Source organism: Pyrus communis, mitochondrion (assembly GCF_041283825.1).
Source record: "Pyrus communis mitochondrion, complete genome".
In the NCBI taxonomy this organism is placed as follows: domain Eukaryota; kingdom Viridiplantae; phylum Streptophyta; class Magnoliopsida; order Rosales; family Rosaceae; genus Pyrus; species Pyrus communis.
This window is the reverse complement of record NC_065229.1, coordinates 127,501-135,000: the sequence shown is the minus strand read 5'-3', so window position 1 is coordinate 135,000 and position 7,500 is coordinate 127,501.

The following is a 7,500-nucleotide window of genomic DNA, read 5'->3' as shown; positions in this document are numbered from 1 at the left end:
AGGTACCATCACCGGAAGAAAGAAGAATAGACTAAAGGAAGTCTTTCTAACCAACAGAAGCAGCCGTTGGAGCAGAAGTTTCCCCCTTCCCCCTAATGAGCAAGTAACCTCCCTTCTCCCCAAAGGTCGAGTGAGTCCCTACCTTCGATGCCCATTTGTTGATTAATCTGGGGTGGGTTCTGAATAAGAATAGAAAGACTAAGTTTACCCGGTCGATCTTAGAGTAAGGCTTTCCGTGAGGAAAGGGGGTTTGCATACTCGACTGCCAAGAAGAGGCGCCAAAGGTGAGCGCTCCTTTTACTCAAAATGACTAGTATCTCGCGTCATCAACTTCCATCTCCAGACCAAAAGGGCCTTCTCCCCAGCCCCGAAAGCTCACGTAATGCCTTATCGAGCCGGTCCAAATCATGCGTTTATGATCCCGGCATGCGGAGGGCAAGTACCTCTTGTCGCCCGATCTCAGTACATCTATATTAGGCTTACGGCACGCTTGAAATGAAAACAAGAAAAGCAGGTTCTGAAAGAAAGAAGCTAGGTCGGCTCATTTCTTGGTCACAATCTCCAGTGGACACTTGTGGACTCAGCGAGAACGCCTTAGTTAATGCAATAGAGTTGGTGATGATATCGAACTCCACGAATCCAATAAATGCTATAGGTAACAACAACTACAGGCCAAACCAGACTACTTAACAACGAGAAATCAAACTAGGAGATTAGCTTGCTTGCGAATCAACCACGGGGGAGTGAAACTTGCAACCATCGCAGAGAAGAATGAAAGAATGAAACCAAAAACAATTGCTCGATCATGACTTCCATAAGTGAGGGATGTGACCTAGAGAAGTGATTAAATCACAACATTCCACCATAAGGTAAACCAAATCCACCTCGATCTGACCGAAAGGCGGAAAACAAACAACTCTAGGGGAAAGAAGGTAGTTCGTTCGCTTCGTTCTCTACTTAGTATATTTCTTTAGTGGTCGTAGACCTACTTAAGTAGTTATGGTAGTTACGGTTCTTCGCTCTACCTTTGAAATGCATTCTCCACAACGTTTCAGATTCGCAAGCTCATCTCCGCGCGTATGACTCACTTCCTTTCAGTCCATGTCGATCAACCATCCTTATTTCTTTCTGTCTTTCTAGAAAGAGGGGTAAGTGGGCGCTTCTTCAATTTCGGTGTGAAAAATAAGGTGAGGGGCGTTTTTGTTGGAGCAGTTCTCGTTAGTTTGGCACTCTCTGAGTGAGTGTCTCCGTGGGGTTTTAGTATTGTGTTATGTAATGGACATTTTGTTATCAAATTTAGTTGTGTTTTCTATTTCTATGCCAGGGGTACTCGAAAGGGGTTCATATTTGTTAGCTAAGAGGGGTTTGCTCTTCTTTTCTTTGCTCTTGCCGGCCGCCCTTCTTTCTTGTGTTCTTGCTTGCTCGCTGGGAATGAAATGCGCAGCATGGAATGATAGGTTTCTTTGTTAAGCAAGATACAGCTTCGTATTGCTGCAAGCTATTGGGAGCCGTTTCCTCTTTTTTGCTCGTAACTGAGCTGAGTGAATAGATAACGTTTTACTGGCTAAGCAAGTCATAACTGCGTATTTCTTATAGTTTAGTGAAATGCTCTGGCATTCACGATTGCAGCTCGGTTCCTCATGTGCTGCGACAAATAGGGGTTCATATAGGGTCTTTGCGTAGTCTGCGCCAATCCCTGCGAAAGCACAAGCATCATTGTCTGATTCAGGAAAGAATAAGCTTTGTATTGCTTCGAGTGTAGTGAACGCTGCCCGGGAGGTTAGTGCGAACGGTTGAAGCAGCTTCTTTTAGAACCCACTATGTAATTAGCTGTTCCTGCCTTAGTTGTAGTTGTGGAAGCCGGGTCTTTCTATTTCTGTGTAGTGAAATGGTCTCTAAAACGGGCTCAGGACCGCGGGTAGCAGCTGTTGAAACAGAATTCATAGGCAGCAGCGCCAGATAAGTACTTCGCTAACCGCAGATAAGGACTTCTTCACAAAGTGGCACAAGTGCTCATAGAATGACTTTGCCTGTCTGAGATATCCTTTGATTCACCTACTTCAATCAGATCTGGCAAAAGCAGCTACAAGATAGGAGGAGTTAGAAGGTTCGGATTGATCAGAAGATTAGGGAGTAACTCACTTAGTGCTTATGCCAAGGAGTCGCTTCTAGTACATATCTCTTCCAAACCTTGATACGAAATAGCCCCCTCTTCTCTAACAAGTCTTTTTCGGGAGAACTGCATGCTCCACGAAGGGCGTAGACCGACCGATCAGTTGAATCAAAGTAATGCTTTCACCTTGCAGTCCCTGCGGTTCCACCACGGCATTCTGATTGGTAAGTTAAGTACGGTTCTGATCGGTGCATGTGAATAACCCTTTATTATTGAAAGTGGCATTTATTGAGTGCTTAGAAATAGAAAAAAGGCCTATTTCTGATGCCCACTTTCTGGTGACCTGAGCTTGCCTTGAGCCTTTACTTGCTTCTGAAGCAACCCCGCTGCTTGATCCGGCCGAGGGACATATAGTATAGTTCCACGATGCGCATTGACTTGTTTAGCTCTCTTTTGTAACAACAGGGAATTCCCTCGCTTGCTTCTTGGAAAATAGACGTTTCTGTCTTCCACCGGCCCATTATAAAGCTGGGGGTGAGTGGTTTACTTCTTCCTAGTGAACTGACTAAACCTACTTAATGGCTGGCTACTTCTGCCACTTTTAGGGCTCATTTGGGATACCTCAACTAAAGATATGTATCTCCGAAACAAGAAAAGAAAATTCATTCTTAGAGAACACCAAGCCTCCATATCCTCAACGGTTGGTTGCGCCCAAGAAAGACACACTCATTACAATGAAATCATGGAGATGTTTAAGAAAGTCCAAATAAATCTCCCATTACTTGATGCTATCAAGCAAATTCCTTAAATCCGCTCTTAGAGTTCGAGAAAAAAGCGCAGGCAAGTCAGCTAGCGGGGCAAAGAAAGGGTAAAAAGCCAGTTCCGTGCCTATAGTCATTCCTTTCTCTGGTAACAATCCGGTCTTCAGTCGGTGGTAGTAAAGGAAGGCTTTCTGTCCAATCAGCGCGGGCAAGCAAGTAGGAGTCCCAATGCTTTCGTCTCAGGCTAGAAACTATAGATTCTCATACGCTTGAACGGGATGAGTTTCAGTTTCCTTTTCTTACTTTAGTATTCGCTTCATCTTGACTTAGGAACATGGATTTGACCTCGAGCCGCTCTATTAGAATGGAATTCCAGGGCGCTTATCAACCGCATTTCTTCTATATTGTATACCTGAGTGACTTCTCGACCTTGTGTAAAAGAGATCAGTCTTCCTCGCCAATGAATGACTTCTTTTAAGCTAACCTTCCTTCTTCACCAATTAGTTACTTAATATTCTAGAAGTGGAGCACCTTGTATTTACTTAAAAGCTTGCCGGACTCAATCTATATCTATAGCACTAGCTAGCCTGCTTCCTTAAATCATGACGGTGGAGTGCCCGATGTGAGTCAAAGAGAGTGGTACAGTCACTACACGTTGTTAGCTGTCCCCAGTGCGTGCCGGCTTCCCTAATCAGAATTCATCCCAATCTTTCTGAAGGAAGTGTTCGAGTGGTGAAAGCTGAAAGATAAACTTCGAAAAGTACGATCTCTCTCTGGTATCCCACCTCTATCTGTCCCTAGTTGTTCGCAGGTGAATGAGAAACTGGTAATCCAAGTCGGAAGTCCTCAACAGGCAACGGTCCTCACCTCATCACTAAATATAGATTCTACGGTGAGCGAATCAAGTCATTTTAGAACGACTCTGGCGAATAAAATGCGATTTCAGTAATGCCAATATAATTCGTTTTGTTCAATCGGCAAGTCAATTCCTTCTTGCCTGCTTTGTCTCTGCTTGAAAGCTTCCGTGTTCAAGTGAACGGTCAGGGATTGAAAAGTCAAAGTCAACAAAGTGGAATGCATCATCCGAATCGAGGCAGAAGGCGTGGGGAAAGAAAGAGGTAATTGCTTGTCGTTTTCAACTCCCTCCTATAAGCCTTGGATTGGCTTTCTCAAGATAGGTTTGAAGTCGATTAGTCTAGTTAAGCTAATCCACTTCTTGAATCACATAAAGAGGTTCCTATCGGTCAAAGAAATGAGAATTCGTAGTTTGGTTGGCAGGGGACTTGGCCGTTCAGGATTGATCCTAGAAGGCCAACTTATAAGCGCATAAACTCATTTTTTCACGGTTCGGGTATTATCAGTCAATTGAATGTGTTTCCTAAGCTTTCTTCTAAGCCCAGTAACAAAACTTCTTTTCGAACTAGAAATAGATTAAATAGTCGAAACGGAAGCTATCGAGTAGCGCACCAGTAGTCTAAAAGGAAGGTTGTAGTAAGGAGATGCGCTCAAGCTGAAAAAGCTACGATTCTGCTTGAACGGTCCAGTCCTATTGTCTTTGTTCTGTGCGCCTGTGCCGGAAGTCTTTGACTGTTAATTCCTTCTTTCCTTTGAAGGAACTGTTCTAGTGTTGAAAGCCAAAGGAGAAAGATAAAATAGAGCTAGTTGTGAACCAGGAAAGTGATAAGACAGTTCGAGGGAGTAGTGAATCGGCCATTCCCACAAGGAAGAAAGTAAAGTAAGTAAGTAGCTCACCCCCAGCTTTATAATGGGCCGGTTTCGGTCCAATCCAATAATCTAAGTAGCGAACCAGAAGAAATTCCTGTAGTTGAATAGGCCTCGTTCGATAAGTTCAATCCTTTCAATATGTTATCTTTGCTTAGTCTCGCGAAGTAGGGGATTCCCGGATAGATACGATAGGCACGAAATGTAGAATAGCACGCCACGTTCTAAGCGCATAAACTTTCTCCCTGTCATGGTGTTAGCTCAGGTAGAACTCTTTCTCTCGGTTCCTGTATTTATGTAGTGAAGGGTGTGAAAAGGATAGAATCCAGCCGGGGAAGTAAATCTTCCAGATTGCCCTCACCACTTCAGTTCTCATAGAAGGAGAAGCTGTGAGCTAAGAAGAAGAAGGAAAGGTTCTATGTAATAAGAAGTTAGATTGATAGGAAGGTACTCGCGGGAAATGAACTCTAGTCAAGATGAAGTTGGTAGGTCCGGAGGGCGGGAACCAAAAGAAGAAGGGGGATCGATAGCCTATTGAAACTGGAGCAAGGAAGGACCTATCTGAAAGTGACTAGCTCGCTTTGAAACTGGAATTCTATAAGCAAGACCTATCTTCAAGAGTTCAGACTAGCTCGAGTTCAGTTCAACCGGGCTAAGGCGCGATTATGCTTTCGGTTACGACGTCCTTATTTCATTTCTTCTATAGAAAGATCTCCGTATTTGTATTTCTTCACCGCTGAAGCACCTGGAGTGAGGCAGTTAGTTTATTAACTGAGTTAGGAGTGAATGTGAGTGAAACTCCGCTGGAGTGAGGGGATTTATCGGAATCTCGTTCAGAGTGAGGAGTCAATGAAGGTTTGCTTGTGGTTCTATTGATAGGTGTTTGCAATGGGCTTTCGTCTCAGGCTCAGGTAGTTCAGTCTCCGGTGAAGTAGGGTTAGATCAGTCTCAGGGTCCGAAGGAGATAGAGTTATGGCATTTCTAGGGTTCGAAGACGGTACTATTGATTTCATCAATACCAAGCGGGACTTTCTTAATGGGACATTCGAGAAGGAGCTGGACAGAGGAATTCGATCTTCAGCTAAAGGTACTCGAGGGTAAGGAAAGCCGTATAGTGAGTCAAGCTCAATTGTAGTTCCCTTTCCCCTATATGTGCGATTAGATTACCTTTCTCATTTGCTTAGTCCCGCTCCGTCTGTCCTTTCTTCCGTCTCTATGTCTATTTCTCAATAGGCAGTGAATGAACAACTTCTTATATAAGGATTTCTCGTAAGCGAAGAAACTTCTTTTCTAACTGGGTGAAGGCACGATAGCTACTGAACTAATGGGTGAGGGTACGACACTACAAGGCAACGAAGTTAAGAATAAGTTCTTCTGGTAGTCAAGGAGCAGCCAAAGGAAGGTACTCTCGGGAAAATCCATGTGAATAAGGAATGAGATCAGCAGGGTTAGGGAAGGGAGGAATTTAATCTTCTTCTTGAAAGCTGAAGGAAGTGTAAACTGTTCGAACGGCCGGTACTTAGCAACGGAAGTAGGAGGAGATCGAGCTAATCAGTCTATGTTGCTCCCGCTCAGGAAAGAAGACAAATTCGACCGAAGACCCTAGAGACCGTTGACGACAGCAGGCCGGGAAGAATTAAAACCATTGGTTGATCTCTACTATATACATGCAGCTGAGTCAACATCTACAGGAATGCATGCAGTCGATCCCACAAAAATAATTTTATAATTTCCGCCTTTCATAATGATTGAAGTATGGAAGCATGGCTGAGAATGCATTCGATCGGACAAAGATGCGAAGTAAAAGAAAGAAAGTCGTTGTGAATAAATCGACTAAAATGGATTGATATTGGCACGATCCTACCTTAAATCAATCACTACAAGCAAAAGGAAGGTATGGGCCTAGGTAGGGATATTCGAATCGATCCAGCAGTCAGCAGACTTCATTCAACTCACTGTGAAAGCAAACCGGGGCAATCTGATCGGTATGAACCAACTAAGAAGGGGTTCGTTCTTCTTCCGGGTGTCCGCATCTCCACTTAATTGATTGACCTCGCAACCTTTCTTCACTTTCTTTGTTCAGAACCTCTCCCTACTGCGTAACCCCGCTTTGCATGGTTTACTTCTTCATTTCACTATCGTTCAGTGCCTTGCTTCTTCGACTTTTCGAATCAAAAGATCATGATTTCTACTGATTTCTATCCGGAAATGCGTGTACACCAAGTAAGGTCATTAAACCTATTTGCATGGGGCTTAAGCCCCGGCCTTTATGCCACTTAGGGACAACGAAGAAGCAACAACCAACAGCCAATAATCAACGGCCAATAACAGACAGGGAAGAACAACTACTTCCTTCTGTTCATACTACTTCCCAAGCAGCGCTCACCGGGATGAAATATTCCTCGTTTATCATCCGTCCACTGATAACAGATTATGTCTTTCAATGCATTCTCGTCAAAGAGCCTCGCTTCCCATAAAGCAGTTCTTTACTTACCGTTCATGTGCCACAACTGTGCCCCATTTACTCAATGCAAACGCGGCAAGGGTAGTTTACTTGCTCTTATGCAGCTAAGCAAGAAAGTCGATGAAACCGAAACAAAGCATAGGGCTCTTAGCTCAATCCATTGTCATCTAAAGCCCCGCCTCCCTTCTCCCCTACAGAGCTCTCATGCCAACACGTCACCCTCCGCGCCTCTCTCTACGGTCAAGAAGTTACCACCTTTCTTTCCGCCCCTCTCCCTTTTTATCAACTTTTGTTTCCCGTGGATCGCTCTTTCTATCGTTATCAATGGAATGCCCCTATTAGTAAAGCTTATGGGTTGCTATTGCGCTTCCCGTTCCCTTGTGTCATGATGGTTTACGGGCCCTTCACGAGCTCTGACACCAAACATTCAATTCAATAAA